The sequence below is a fragment of the Pteropus medius genome, unplaced genomic scaffold (assembly GCF_902729225.1).
Source record: "Pteropus medius unplaced genomic scaffold, Ma_sr-lr_union100, whole genome shotgun sequence".
Classification (NCBI taxonomy): domain Eukaryota; kingdom Metazoa; phylum Chordata; class Mammalia; order Chiroptera; family Pteropodidae; genus Pteropus; species Pteropus medius.
The window spans coordinates 52,037,939-52,052,537 of record NW_024349800.1 but is presented as its reverse complement, the minus strand read 5'-3'; the positions used below and the strand labels follow the sequence as shown (position 1 = coordinate 52,052,537).

Here is a 14,599-nt window from a genome sequence, read left to right as displayed (position 1 = left end):
TCTTTGCAAAATGCACGTCTCATCCTGTCGCTCCCAGTCACATGTGTCCAATGGCCCGTCTCCTCTCAGGACAGTGCCCGGCCCTTGACCTGGTACTTCAGGGGCTGGCTCTTCCTGCCTCTCCCTTCATCTCTTGCCGTCCTGCTCACAGGCTGCTCCGTCGCCACTCCACACCCTGGGTTCTGTCCTCCTGTACCCAAGCACCCCCACCGAAACACTGACCCCCGAGCATGTAAGACCTGAAACTCTGCCTCGGTTTCTTCATCTATAAAAGGGAGGTGGTATTTAATAGAACCTGCTTCTTACAGTTGTTGTGATGATTAAGCAAGTTATTTTACATACAGCCCTTGGACTAGTGTCTAGCATGTAGTAATCACTATAAAATTGTCTGCTATTATTCTTTTTACTACCGGTATGAGGGCCATCTTTCAGTGTCCATGGCCTCTTAGGAGCCCAGGGTAAAGTGACAAAACCAAAGACCAGCGTGCCTTCCAGAGTCTTGGGAGACTGAATTAACATCATTAACATCGTGATGTTCTAACACCTAGTTCCCAGGGGTCCACTCTGAACAGAAGACAGTTGTCTCTCTCCTCGTGGGGTAACACTTTCAATCCTTCACCATCACCTTAACAGTGGGAAGGAACCAGGCTGTTGCTGGGACCTTCCCCTTAATTCCAGGAGCTATTTGTCTTGAGAGGGTTGGTTCCTCATAACTAGCTTCAGGGGGTCTCAACATTCAGCTTGATCTCAGGGTGACAAGAACTCTGCAGGGGCCACAACATTCAGCATGATCTCAGGGTGACAAGGACTCTGCAGGGGCCACATCCATAGATGGGACAAATAGAATGACATCGCCTCTGTTGATGAACCAACCAGGGAGGGCTGCAGGCAGAGGGAGTTGCTTAGGATCCTGCGGCTGGCAGCCTGGAAGGTAGCCAGGGGCCCAGGTGCTGCCCCATAGTGCTTGGGTAGAATTCAAATTCCACTCCCCAGCGACCCGTGAACTTATGCTAGAAAGGTGATGTCTCTAAGCCTCAGTTTCTTTGTCTGTAACGTGGAGACAATAACAGTGCCATCCTCACAGACATGCTTTAAGGATTTAATAATGTATGCAAAGTCTTAACACAGCAGCTAGCGCATAGTTAGCCTACAGTAATGTTAGATGTTGCTGTTACTGCTGCTATTGTAAATTCTAAAGAATCCTGGAGAAGAAATATCGCCCGGAGCACCTCTGGCTCAGGACCTCCATTGTTTCGGAAGCAAGGTTGTCCATAATAATCTCCCAGATCTGATTGACACAACCCTCGACCCAGATCTGGAGCACAGTCCCATTATTACATTAACTTCCCAGCCCCTACCCCCAAAGCATTCCCTCAACCAGGGAATAAGCATCCCAGAGCCTCTGGGATGTGAACCTCCATCCACACCAGGAGTTCCCTACCCGCCTGGACCACATGGCCCCAGCCCTGGCTCAGAAAGCCTCCTCCCCTTCACAGAGCTCTGTCCTCCAGGGGTTTGTTAATCATTAATTGGAAGGTTGTCTAGGGCTTAACGGTTTTGTTAACAGATCATTTGACGATGAGCGAACCAGGCCAGCAGAGAGATTCAGCAACGGCAACCAGAACACCCAGACACGGTGTCCTCCTCAGCGCGGGAGGTGACCTCTGCACCCCAGCCTGGGTACACCCCTCTCAGGGCCCCAGTGCTCAGCAGAACACAGGCAGAGCGGGGTGCCTGGGCCTTCTCCTCATTGAGCTGAGTACACAGAGCTGGGAGCAGCCTAGGGGCTTTGGGCCCCAAACCTCTGCTGAGCATCTGCAAGGTTAGACGCCCCGCTCTGACCAGAGAGATGGAGACACTGCGGGGGATGAGAGGGTGCTCCAGGCGGGAGCAAAGGGAGGGAACGTTTCCTTCCCAGGGCTTTAGGAACTGGTGCTAACCCATGGCGGGAGCCACCTCCCTGGTCTCAAGCCCTGTCCGCTCTCAGGAATGGGCAGGGATAACTGCCCATTATCACCAGCAGGGATAACCATGAGGTTTTAGATCACAGACCCTCAGAAGCCCCTGAGGAACTTCGGTATGTCACCCCGCTCCCTGCTGCACTACCAAGTGTTAATTGAGCGACTAATGTGTGTAGCATTAGGCACCTACTGTGTACAGAGCCCGTACTTGGCTTCTCCCAGGCAAAAGCTACAAGGCAGTGTGCCAGCTGCATGTCCCATACAGGCCTCAGCTCCTGCTGGACATGAAGCCCTGTGGTGATGCCCGCCGTGTGTCAGACACTGTGCCAGGCACTGGGAAGGACAGTAGTCTTCCTGGAGGAGCCTGCACTGCACTTAGGGAGTCTAGGGGGTACCAGCAGTAAGAGCTACAGGGGCTGGAAAAGAGAGGTCAGTGTGGACTGGGCCTTTAAAAGCAGTCAGAATGATGGAGGGGAGAGAAACAGAAGGCAGGTACTTCTACAAATGCCAAATCTAGAGAAGAAGGCTTGGGATAAGTGCCAGGGACACAGAATGATGATTTCTCAATAAATTCATCTATCATAGAGTTACACACACACACACACGCACACATACACACACACACACACATGCACACACACTCAGCTTCTACTCAAATGGTTCACAGGGCTTGTCCTGATTTGAGACAAGTTCAGCTACTGATTTACACTCAAGGGCCTAAGAATTGCATTCTCGGAATCTTTGGCACACAAAGTCCATTCCTGGACTTTCCTCAGGCTTCCTGCTGCCTTCTTTGCCTCCCCAGCCAGGGATGGACTGTAAAGATCTGTGATCTAGTCCCCAAAGCTATTCTCTTGGTCTTCATGGGCTTCTATCTGGGTAGCAAACACTTGGGGGCCATTGACCCCTGGTTGGGAAATTGGCGCACACCCAGCATCCCGAAGTTCTTTGCAAACCTTTCTTAGGTTAATAGCAGCCTTCCTGATGCCTGGTCAGTGTTTAGACATCCAGCATGTGCAGTCTTTGCCAGGAAAGGCACACCCTGTCAGGTTGATCCCTAGGGGTTTTCCATTTTTGAGTCCGGGAATGACTTTTTGGGTTTTAAAATATTTTTTTATTAAGTATAGTTGGCGTACAATAGCATATTAGTCTCAGGCGTACAACCTGAGTTAGTGTTTCAACACTAACCGAGTTAGTGAGTGTAGAGATTCCACACATACGCACCAGACAATGTGATCGCCACCGCACTAAGTCTAGTAACCATCTGTCGCCGTGCAAAGTGATTTCAACATCATTGACTATATTCCCTATGCCACATCTCCGTGGCGTATTTATTTTATAACTGGAAGTTCTGCCTTTTATCCCCCTTCACCTTTTTAATCCCCACATCCCCTCCCCTCTGTTTCCATGAGTCAATTTTTTTTGGTCGATTTGTTCAGTGGTTTTGTTATGTATTTTTTAGATTCCACATATTAGTGAAATCATACAGTATTTGGAAATGAGTTTCGAGAGGAGGAAAGCTAGGCAGCAGTCTGGCATGCCAGCTGCCTGTCCCCATGGGATGGGGAGGTCGTGGTCCTCCAAACCGTGAAACGCAACCGGAGAAAACGTGGCACAGCCCTGGCTTCATGAGAAACAATTTGGCTGAAATTGCATTCCATTCAGGAGCACACTCACTATTCTAGAAATATAAAAGGTGAAAATCATACCAGTATAGTAGGTTAGGAACACAAAACATTGTGTAAATTGCCTGAGGGGGAAAGAATGGCTAAAAGGTTGCTGTCTATTGAAATAGTTGTCATTCCTGTTTTCTCAGCGTAATTCTCTTTTCCTTTAAAAAATATGTCTTAGAAGGAAGCCCAAGTGTTTTCAGCGCGTCCCCAGGAATGTGCTCTTGTCGACTTCCTTCTCCCCGGGCAGCCTCCTGGGTGACCGAGTACAGCACTGCGAACTGTCTGGTTTTGCCCGCTGGCCTCTCGCTGCCTTTTCCTCCCCTCTTCCAAGTGACCCATCGATGTGGTCATCTCAGACCCAGGTCTACACACATCCCAGGCAAAGAAAGACGTGTTAGGTGTTCACCATCTTCTGTGGGGCCAATGTCATGGGCTCTGTATTGGTGCGCTGGGATTGCCATAACAGAATGCCACAGCCTGGGCTGTTTAAAGAACAGAAACTGCTTTTCTCACAATTCCAGAGGCTGGAAGTCCGAGATCAGGGTGCCAGCAGGGTTGGTTCTGGTGAGGCCTCTCTCCTTGGCTTATAGATGGCTGTCTTCTTAGTGTGTCCCCAAGACCCCCTGATATCTCTTCCTTTTCTTACAAGGACACCAGTCATATTGGATTAGAGTCCCGCTCTTATGCCCTCATTTAAATTTAATAACCTCTTAAAGGCCCCGTCTCTAAATACGCTAGGGGTTAGGGCTTCAACGTATGAATTTGAGGGGGCACAATTCGGTCCACAACTGGCCGCATGTCAGTCTAGCTGGCAAATGGAAAGGGTAGCCCCCTACCGTAGCACAGGCACTACGTAGCTACAACCAATGTGTGACTTGACTGGATATGTTCAGTGGTTTATAGTTATTTGAACTTTTCTATAAATGCACTACTATCGTTTTTACCACAGTTCACCTACAAGCTGCTCACTCGGCTCCCGTTAACTATTTTCCGTTATTAGAATACTCAATATTTGGAGTTAACTTTTTATTTCCATAGAAACTTCATGTTGGGAGGGATCTCAGAAGCCATCTAGTGAAGGAGGAATCTGTCCTTCACCAGGGACTAAGCAGAAGCCATTGATGCTAAATGGTTTATCCTGTTAAATGGTCAAGAGCTGTCTTCTTGTGACTTCCATGGTGTTGCCCTCTGGGGCCATGCAGAGCAAAGCTTGTCCCTGTTCTACATGACAGCCCTTCAGATTTGTGATGGTGGCAGAATTTCCTTTTCTGCAGACTAAGTATCTCTAGTGACCTTTGCTGCTCATTCTTTACCTTGCTGGGGTCCTCCCTGGTCATGCTCCAGCTTGTCAAAGTGCCTCTTAAAGGGACACCAGGTGGCAGGCTGGGTGGCCCAAGGGAGAAGAGACTGTCACCTACTTGGTCCTGAGCAATCACACTGCAGATATTCTAAATTTTCTATAATGATCATGACTTATTTGTATAAAACACACACGAGCACACGCATGCCCACTCCGACCTCCAAATTCAGAGAAAAGGGGGAAAAAATTTCACAAAGCTCCTCCTTTCTACTACATTGGTTTCTTTGGGGTCTCCCTCCTCCTCTTTCTCATCAGGGTCAAGATTACCGATCACCCCCTTTTTACAGAGTCCCCTATACTTCTGCACCTTTTTGTACCTCGGTCTTGGCCATGGCAGCCAGTCAAACTTTCCATTGCAAGGGCAAACTCTAACTCAGGCTACGGGACGCTCACTGCCACTCTCCATGGCCGGGGGTTTCTGAAAGTGCCTGCTGAGTGTGCCCTCCTGAGCAGGGTCTCTGCCTGCCCTCCGGGTCTCTACAAATACTGGGGGACTGTTTTGTTGTTGTTGTTTGGGTTTTTTAATTTGTGGCTTTGGAACCCGCCCTTGTATTTTGGTTATTCCAGTGAGTTGAGGTCCCTTTAAAGAGCTGGCTCCTTCCTGAGAACATGAATATCGTTCGTGGTTACCCATACTCATCCCTTAGAGTCCAGAGCACCTTTGAGAACCAACAGCGACCTAGTCGGCGTGAGAGAATGCCCCACTCTCTAGACTGCGGGTAGAACCTGCTGCAGAGGCCCTCGGAGGCCCTTAAATTAAGGAATCGTTTCAGAAATTCTAGTTGATCCCAAAACAATTCCTATGTTTTCAGTCTTTCTTCTATAGGAAGGCATTCATCACCTTCTTGGACTAAACAACAGTTTTATGAGGCAAGGTTTCCGTGGTGTAGGCAGCGACTCTAGGATTCCTCATTTAATGTCATTCGTCTCAGAGAGCAGAGATGTAGACATGCAGTCTCCCCCAGAGTCTCTGCAGTAATCACACCAACCAGGACCGTAAGGCTGGTGATCTCGGGCTGTGGGTCAGGGGCCGCCATTCCAGGGGAGCCGGTGGGCAGTGCTGGTAGATGCAGCCATGTCTTCTGGAAGGGCATGGAGTGGGTGTTTCATATGTTCATTATATATTCACTTTGTACTTACGTAATTTTGGCAGCTGCCATTTGTAGATGGAAAACCGAGGTTTGAGTAAGATGCTTGCCCAGGGACAGGTGGTGGAGCAGGAGTTACAGTCCGTATGAAAGCCGCCTGCCTCCCATGCCCAAGCCCTTTTCCCCACACCACCCACTGAAGCTTCCTGGTTGCACTGGTATCGCCACTAGGCGAAGTCTGGGCTAACGATAGGCAAGTCCCACAATGACTGTCTATGCCTCCTACAGTCACGTGTCTGATATTTGTCAATATAAATTGGTGATTCTTGGGTTCTTTCCTTATCTTCACAAGGCTGTGTGATGGATGGGTGGGTGAGTGGACTTCGTTCCCAAAGTAAATCCACGAGAGACAGTGGGCTCTTTAAGGAAGCTGCAGACAGGGCACTGGACACCATGGAAGCCGCTGGAGCTTGGCAGTCAGGTGGCCCTGGAGCTTCTTTCACTCTGCTACGTCTCTCATGCCTTATACAAAGTATTGCCGATGCAATAAAGTTAATGGGGCCGATCATCCTACGAAGGAACCAATTCCGTGCAAAGATGATACATCTTTGAAGTTAATGAGGTCTAGTAATTGAACTTACACCCTTTTAAATGAATGAAATTCTTGAAATCTACCAAACGGCAGCACATCCATATCTCTGTCGCCGATGGATGAGAGGCCACCAGGGCAGAGCCCTGGGAACTGGCTTCCTGCTAACATCTAACGCGGCCTTCAGCTCTTCGGAAGCTCAGCAGATATCATGTCTGGTCAGCCATTCTTATCCTTTGCAAAAGCCCCAAGTCAGCCCAGTATAGCCACGGGGGCTGGACCACCCCGTGAGAAACAGCTCAAGGGAGAAAATGAGAAAACCGAACCACGGATCTCTTGAAGGGTGTCCACCCGGCCCACAGCCTTTAGAGCCGGCCTCAGGATTGGTTGGGAGAGGTGCACGAGAGCACAGCTAGACTGCCGGTCCTACAAAAATGGCCACTGCACAGGTGGACCTGGGACTGGGTGGTGCCTAGGCCCAGGAAAGGTGAGCAGACAAGGTTCCCAGGAAGTGCACACCCAAAGCCCGCCAAGCAGAAACATGAGGTCTGGCTGCAGACCGAACGGGGACCATCGCACTATGGCCCCCGGGGGCCCTGGGTGCTCACCAGCGCTCCGGCCCCCTTTCGGTCCCTTCCCCAGGTAACGCCGCTCACAGTTGCTGAAGAGCACAAAGTGATACTTGTTGTGCCCACAGTACATCTGCTGAAGGCAAAACTTGTGTTTATAGCCCTTCACTTCAAAAGACTGGCCGTGTTATAAAAAGAAAGGGACCATCTGTCCCTCTTCTGGACCCCAGCGCCTCTTGGAGAAGATTTCTGTGTAAGAAAGCAGTGAGGAGTCAGCGCTGACTTCAGAGAACTATTCTGAGGCCGGAAGAGAATGGCGCCTCCCGTTGAAGGGAAGTCGAGGGGACAGATGAAAGCGGCTTTGTGGAGCCACGATGGGATGGCAGATGCTGGCAGGAAGAGGACGGCGGTGGCCCGATGGCACTGCCCAGATGCTCCGGCTGTGCAGATGACCAACTGGGAGGACTGAGGGATGTGAGGGCAGGCGAAGGGGAAAGGCCGGGAAGCATCGGGGACCCCAGGAGCAAGCGTGGAAAATGTCAACGCCAGATTGCACATATCTGTTGCGCAAAGTCAGATGTCATTGCTCCACCCCGCTTGTCCAGCCTTTCTTATCCGAAAAGCCCTTTAGTACAGTTGAGCATGTTGGGGGCCGCCTCCGTTCTTCCTCAGTGCTCAGGAGTCTGGTCTGCCTGTGCGGCCTGCTCAGGACTGGTCTGCCCCAAGCTCCCCAGGACCAAGAGAGAAGGTCACTGAGAGGCTGGGAGAAGCTGGTGGGCGTGGAGGCGGGGCTGAGATGAGCTCAGAGAGGGAGTGGGAGTGGAGGGGATTTTCAGGGGAGGAATTTCCCGGCTTCCTGGCCACACTGTCCCAGGCTGGGCACCTGACCGCACACAGCGCCTTGCTCCGGGCTCTTCCTTCCCGCCTTTATTCTGGCTGTTTCAGCGGACTGGTTCTGAACCGGTCCTGCTCCCACTCCTCCCCATCTCCCACAAAGATAGCATTGGTTAAGAACATTGCATACCTTTCAGGTGTACTCCGTTATAGTTCGATACTCTATTGCGCTCATCAGCAAAAGTCATTTCCTTTTTAAAAAGAATCCCTGCAAACTCCAGAAAGCCTTGGTCTGTGAACCTCTAGGCTTGAGGCTTATTTGTTTCAGATCAAAACCTGCTTTTCTTCTTAGCTACCTGTCCTGGGGTGAAAATGAGGGGAGGGGAGCTGGAGGTCAGATGTGGGGGGTCCCCTGAGGACACCCCTTGTTTCCTTTCCTGCTTATCCCTGACAGAGAGCCCCCAAGGGCCCATCTTGGGGTAAACGAATTGAGAGCTTTCCCTCCATCCTGGGGAGTGTTCACAGATTCTCATCCACATTCTTAAATGCACTGAAAATTCCCCCCACTTGGGCGCACGCATTTAGATTCTAAGGATGAAGGCAGTTCCTGGTGCAGTGTATTCAAGGCTCCCAGATCCTAAAAGGTCACACTCCTTTTATTCTTGCCTCTTTTCACTTCTTTTCTGTTCTTATTGATTTCTTTGGGCACATAAGAAAACACAGTAGGTAAAGCCTGCTATCTCCACTGAAATAAAATATTCTGCAGTCAAACCACACACCATAAAGAAATAATTGCAGTCTGTATATATTGCTAATGGACATCTCTCAGCAATTCCCTGTCTCATAAGCTTTAAACACAGACATTAGTATAAATATGCAGAAATCCCCATTCGGGCAAATTACTCTGCATTTCTGAACAGAAGGAAGATTAACCATGTGTTGATATCTTTGAAGGAGCTCAGCAGAGCAGGAGGAAATTCACTGGCCCTCTCTGGGACGGACACTGGGACTCCATGAGGCCTAAGAGATGGCTTGGAGGCCTGGCTAACATCTTTTCCCTTGGGCCTGGGAATCCCCTGGAGCACTGAGGGCTTGGCCTCAGGAGGAGGGCACTGGCCCCCACCCTGACTGGATCAGCTTCACTTGAACTGCTTAGTCACCTAGATGTCCTGCTTCTGGAGCCTTCCAGGCTTCCCCAGGCTCTGGCAAGCTTCGAAGCAGAGATGGGAGATGCATCCTCTGAGCAGCCTGGCAGGAGCCCTCGGGGGTCCTCAGGCCTCCGAGGTGAAAGGCCCACGAGGAGCCCCGGGGAGGGGTGGAACCAAGGCCTACAGTCTCCCCATCTCTGGCCCTTCACCCTTAGCTCTGCCTCCCCTGCCCTGCTCACCCCCATCAAGGGTCCCACACTTCACCACAAAGTCCAACGCAGGACTGAGGGTCTCTATCTTCTGGGACAGCCTGTGCCGGCAGAGACTGAGCCCAGCCTGAGCTCCCGGGGTCTGGAAGCAAAGCCCCTCCCTTTCAGGAATCTTCCTCGAGTCCTGGTCAGCAGGATGGGGAAGATGCCCCTGTCAGCACAGGTTGCTGAGTCTAGGGGTGACAGGGTCTGGCCTCTCCGATTGCTTTGGACAAGAGGCAGCAGAGCTGGGAAGGGCTCCCCACAAAGAGCCCCTCCATGGGCTCAGCACAGGCCACCGTGTCCCCTTTATAGACAGAGACTAAGGGCTCAGTTTTCCCTGGGCTGAGCAACTGTGGACGAGTAAGGGAGGCAGGCGTCAGGGCGGGCTGCCCCAGGCACCGTGGGCCAGCCCTGCTGTGGACGTGGGAGGTGAATTATAAGCTAGTCAGGAATCACCGCCGAGCCGAAGCTGGGGCGCCTGGCTCCCATATGTCTTCTGGTTATTTTGTGTTCGCCTGCCTTGCCCACAGCAGAATCGAATGTGGAAGGAGAGGCAGTCAACATTTACATTCTGAGGCAGAAGGAAGGGTGTAGGGCCTCTCATAGCTGGAGCCGCAGCCTCGAGGCTTTGCTTGTGGCAGTAAAGTCTGGACAGGACGGGCGGGGGACCTGGGAGCAAGGCTCTCCTCAGCCCCAGACCACTCATGAGGCTGGGGTTTCTGGAACACCTGGGTTTTCATGCCAGAACTCTGAGGCGCCAGCCACAGCCAGAAACAGAAGAGAAGGGAAAGATCGGATCCTCTCTTTAACTCACCCCGACGTACGCCTAGGATGCACTCACCTTTCTCACCAGCCAGCATCTTGATGGTCTGTTTTCACATCTGTCTACCCCACTCAATTGTAAATGACTTAAGAACAATCCCTCCCTTGGCCGATTTAGCAACTTTATGTGAAATTTTAAAAGAGATCCTTTCTCAAGACCCTTGTCCATCACCTACCAGAAAATTGTCACAATAACTGAAGAAATCCATGATGACGGTGAGGTGAATGGCACCCCCTGGAGTTGTGCGATATGCAACTTGAGTGGCCTATAAGTAGCTCACTGAGGGCATTACCTTTGGGGCACACTGCTACGCATGCTGCACGTACTGACACGTTTAATTCTCACAGCAACCCTTGGAGGTGGGGACCGTTATAACCTCCATTTTACAGATGAAGAAACCTGGGGTCAGAAACATGAAGTCCACTTTGCCAGGTTACCCACCTGGCCAGGGACAGAGTCAGGACTCCCGAGCCTTGCCCCTGGCCCTATATGCACTAGTTCCAGGCCTGGCCAGGAGGATGGATGCCCAGCAAATGTGTGTTTGGTGTAATGACACAGGCTGAGTTCAGCCTTCCCTCCCCCACACTGAATCTCTGCCTCCCCGTTTGCAAAACGAGAGTCTCAAAGGTTCGGGGACACTGAGTCCCTACAGAGGCTGTTACAGGTTGCCATGCAGTCAGGCCAAGGAGGTGCCCAAATATGGGAGCCCCAAGCCCCCACAAGAACATATCAGCTCTTCCTCGCCAGGGCCTTTCAGACTCAGCCCTCCTGACCAGCCCCCATCCAGGAGGGGAGCCCCTCCTTCCCCCCTGGGCAGCCTCTGTGTGGTCTCGGTTCTACTTCCCACCCTTTGCTCTGCTGCTCACCCCTCAGGGCTCCCCGGGTGTCCAGGCAGCCCCCTCACGTCCAGGCAGCCCCCTCACAGCCACTCTCCACTCCACAACCAGCAGTCTCTACAGTGCCCATCTGACCAGGCCCTGTCCGAGTCGAAATTGTCCCGTGGTCTTCATTTCTCACTAAGCCCCCTTACCTGTCCCTCAAGTCAAGGTGTGACTCTGGTCAACCCCACTGCTCTCCACACCCCATCTCTCTGATTCGCGTAGATGCTCCCACCAGAGCTGATGCAATGAGTTCTCCTTGGGGGAAAGTCAGGTGTGGCCTCCTCAGGGTTCCCCAGCACTGTGCCCAGACCCCCTGCAGCTGCCAAACGGAAACCAGAGGGCCCTCCTGAGGAACCGTAGGAAACAGAGCATGTATGTACCTGTCAGAGGGTTCTGAGAAAGACAGGGAATTCCAGGAAAGTGGAACATTCCGTCCCTACAAGAGCTGGCTCTCACGGCCAGAAAGGGGAGAGGGACTCAGGTAACTGTCTTCCCATCCCCCAGCCCATGAGGCTCCAGGCCCCTGGGAATCCAGCTCTTCCCCCTGGGACAGGTAGCATCGGGGCTGGAATGAAAGCTTGGGTTGATCAGAGGCATCCAGCCAGCCTCTGCCCTCGTCAGTCAGTAGGAAGGAGAAAAGCCCAAGCTCTGAATGTTCCGCACATCCAGGGGGCCCACCTGGGAAGGCTCCAACTGTATCCCAGCCCCCAGACAGATGCGCCTGCACACATGTGCCTGGCCTCCCTCTGCAGGCATCAGAGGGCCAGTTTTCCTCCCTGCTGAGCTCCAGGTGGGAGGGGAGGACATGGGTGTACAATCTCCGTCTGAGACCAGGTTATTTATCCAGAAGGACTTGGTCTTACTAATCTGGGAGTAGAGATTCCCACCCCCCACGCCTCATGGACCCTTGTCCTGGGAAGGATGTCCAAAATCCATGAGCAGCACCCCCTGCCAGCCGGGAAGGAGGGCAGAGAGACGAGTCATGAGACCTGAGGCTCTGGACAGTCATAGCCGGGAGCTCTGGGTCCACCTGCAGCCCAATGCATAAGCGAGGACACCTCTCTGCGTGACTGTGCTGCCCAGCCCTCCTGAGCCAGCTGAACTGCACCTGTCCTTGAACAGGAGGAGTCAGAGAGGTCACCAAACATCCTCTGGAATCTGGGCTTTCAATCTTTTTGTTCATTAGTGCATCCCCAGTGCCGGGAATGTGGTAGGTGCTCAAAAAATACTTGCTGAATGTATGAGTGAAAAGTGACTATCTATAGCTAAAAGTGACCAAGTCTGCCCACGGTACTGAAGCGTAAACCCCACGGTGCTGAGGGCAAAGAGGACAGGAATCCAGGGGGACAGAACAGTCTGAGCGAGGGCATAGAGGCGGCTCCAGAGTTAGGCCATCTTAAAGCAAAGGTCATTCGGAAGAAAGCTGTCTCTTTTCTATGATTTTGTATAACTTAATTCAAATGTTCTGCCCTTTGTCACATTCTCTCTTGTCCAGATACTTTCTCAGGGTTTAACTTTATTATCTTAGTATTGCCCATGGTCATAGATAACTCACTTTTTGATGGCTCCTTGCCCTATGTAAGACCGCATCACGCTCCTGGGCAGTGAGCAGAGTTCCTTTCTCCTAAATGTGATATCTTGTGAATCTCAAAGGGCTTCAGCCATATAAGTCCTTGGCGATTTCTAGGGTGGCAGCTTTCTGGGGTAGTGCAGCTTCTGGTCTGTGGCCTTGAGTTCACCAGCCTCCGCTGGGTTCTCAGCCCCGCCCAGTGGCCCCATCCTGCCTTTCCCCGAAGGCCTGCGGTCCCTTCACCACCTAAAGTCCAGAGCCAAGGTCCCCCATCTGGGCATTGCCTTGGCCCCTTTCACCCAGCCTCAGGCTTCTCCGGGGAATCTCACCCAGCTGGCCCCACCAGCCAGTCCTCCAGCTTGCCTCCTGAGCCAGCTCTACCCAGACCTGATGCTTGACAACCCTCTCCTTTGTCTGTATCATGACCCATTTGTGGTGCTCCTTGGACTCCAGGCCTCTTCTTCCGAAGTGGCTCTTAAATCTTCTTAGACCCCTGAGCCCTGCCCTGAGAAAAGCCGCTTGGGCAAGCAGGAAGCTGCAAAATACAGCAGTCTAAAGCTGTAAACACAGGGCTTTGAATTAAGCAGAGTTTGATTCAAATCTTGCTTCTGCCACTCTGTTGCCAGGGACAATTCATTCTCTCAGACTCATTTTCTGCATCTGTAAAATGGGGACCATCAGTCATAGAGTTGCCTTGAGGATTAGAGAAAATGATCATGTCATTCGTGAATCTCAGAGGGTGGCAGGAAGCATGCACCCTAAGAGCTTTCCAAAGTGCCAGCGCTTCCTCCTTCCCCTCTCGGATCCCCCCACTCCCTAGCAAAGGGCGATGGGGGAAGGAGGGCCATTGGGTATATATGACTGGTATGTAGTCTAAAAGATGGCTGAGGGCGCAGGAGGCAATTAAAGTGCCCCTTGGCCCAGCACTTGACACGTGGTAAGCAACCCGGAAAGTTGGCTTTGGTGCTTTTTCTGTCCCGGCCTTAAAACCCAGCGGAAGACACAGACCTAGCACTGAGTCGGAGGCGCCTGCGCAGGGGTGAGCGCGCGCCTCCGGGGGAGGGGCGGGAGGGCCCGCCCACAAGGACGTGAGGGCCCGCCCCCCGCGCGCCGCCCCACGTGCGGCGGGAGGGAGAGGCTGCGGGAGGTTCCCGCGCCTCGGCGGCGGGGGCGCGTCTGCCGACGTTTATTTGCATATGCGCGGGCTGGTTATTTATAACTTCTCTTCAGCCAGTTCCAAGTTATTGATGTCTTAAAGTGACTTTAATCTGAGCCTTCTTTTCTTCAAATGGGCTTTTGATTTCCGGAGTGATATTATACATGGCTGTAAGCTATTGACTGAGCGATCGCCGTTGTGTTCTCAATGTGCTGATGCTGAAAATCTGCGATATAAATAAACTTCCTCTGGTAGAATCATTATAAAGCACAAGCAGCAGAAATTTATGGAAAGAACAGATTAAATGCTTAGACTTAAATTCTTCAGTGTGCTGCTTGCCTTAAACTGCTGTGTCTGGAGTTTGGGCTGCTGATTCAGGTGGAAAAAATCAAACGGACACATCGCTTGTCGGTGCATTTTTACTATGATCTATTGTGTTGCCAAAAGAGAAATCTCAAAAGCTGCCATTGATAATCCTGGTTAAAACTTGGAGCATAAATTATTAAGACGTGTAGTTTCTTTGCGGAGTGGTTGGGGACTGGGGCGTGTAGCACAGTAAAGAAATATAACATCAATATGTGCTTATGCATTGTAATGTTGGACATTTTTATGCCCACAATAAAACATTCCGCCTACAACTGTGTTTATGAAAGCAACAGATAGGAAGATACATAATGCCACTTAATAGAATTAATC

General features: G+C 51.6%; 1 protein-coding gene across 5 annotated transcripts in view; it reads left to right on the top strand.

The window, feature by feature from the left end:
• Positions 1-14,599, top strand: part of KLHL29 (kelch like family member 29) — a 271,644-nt gene that overhangs the window by 220,514 nt on the left and 36,531 nt on the right. The gene's annotated exons all lie outside the window — the stretch shown is intronic.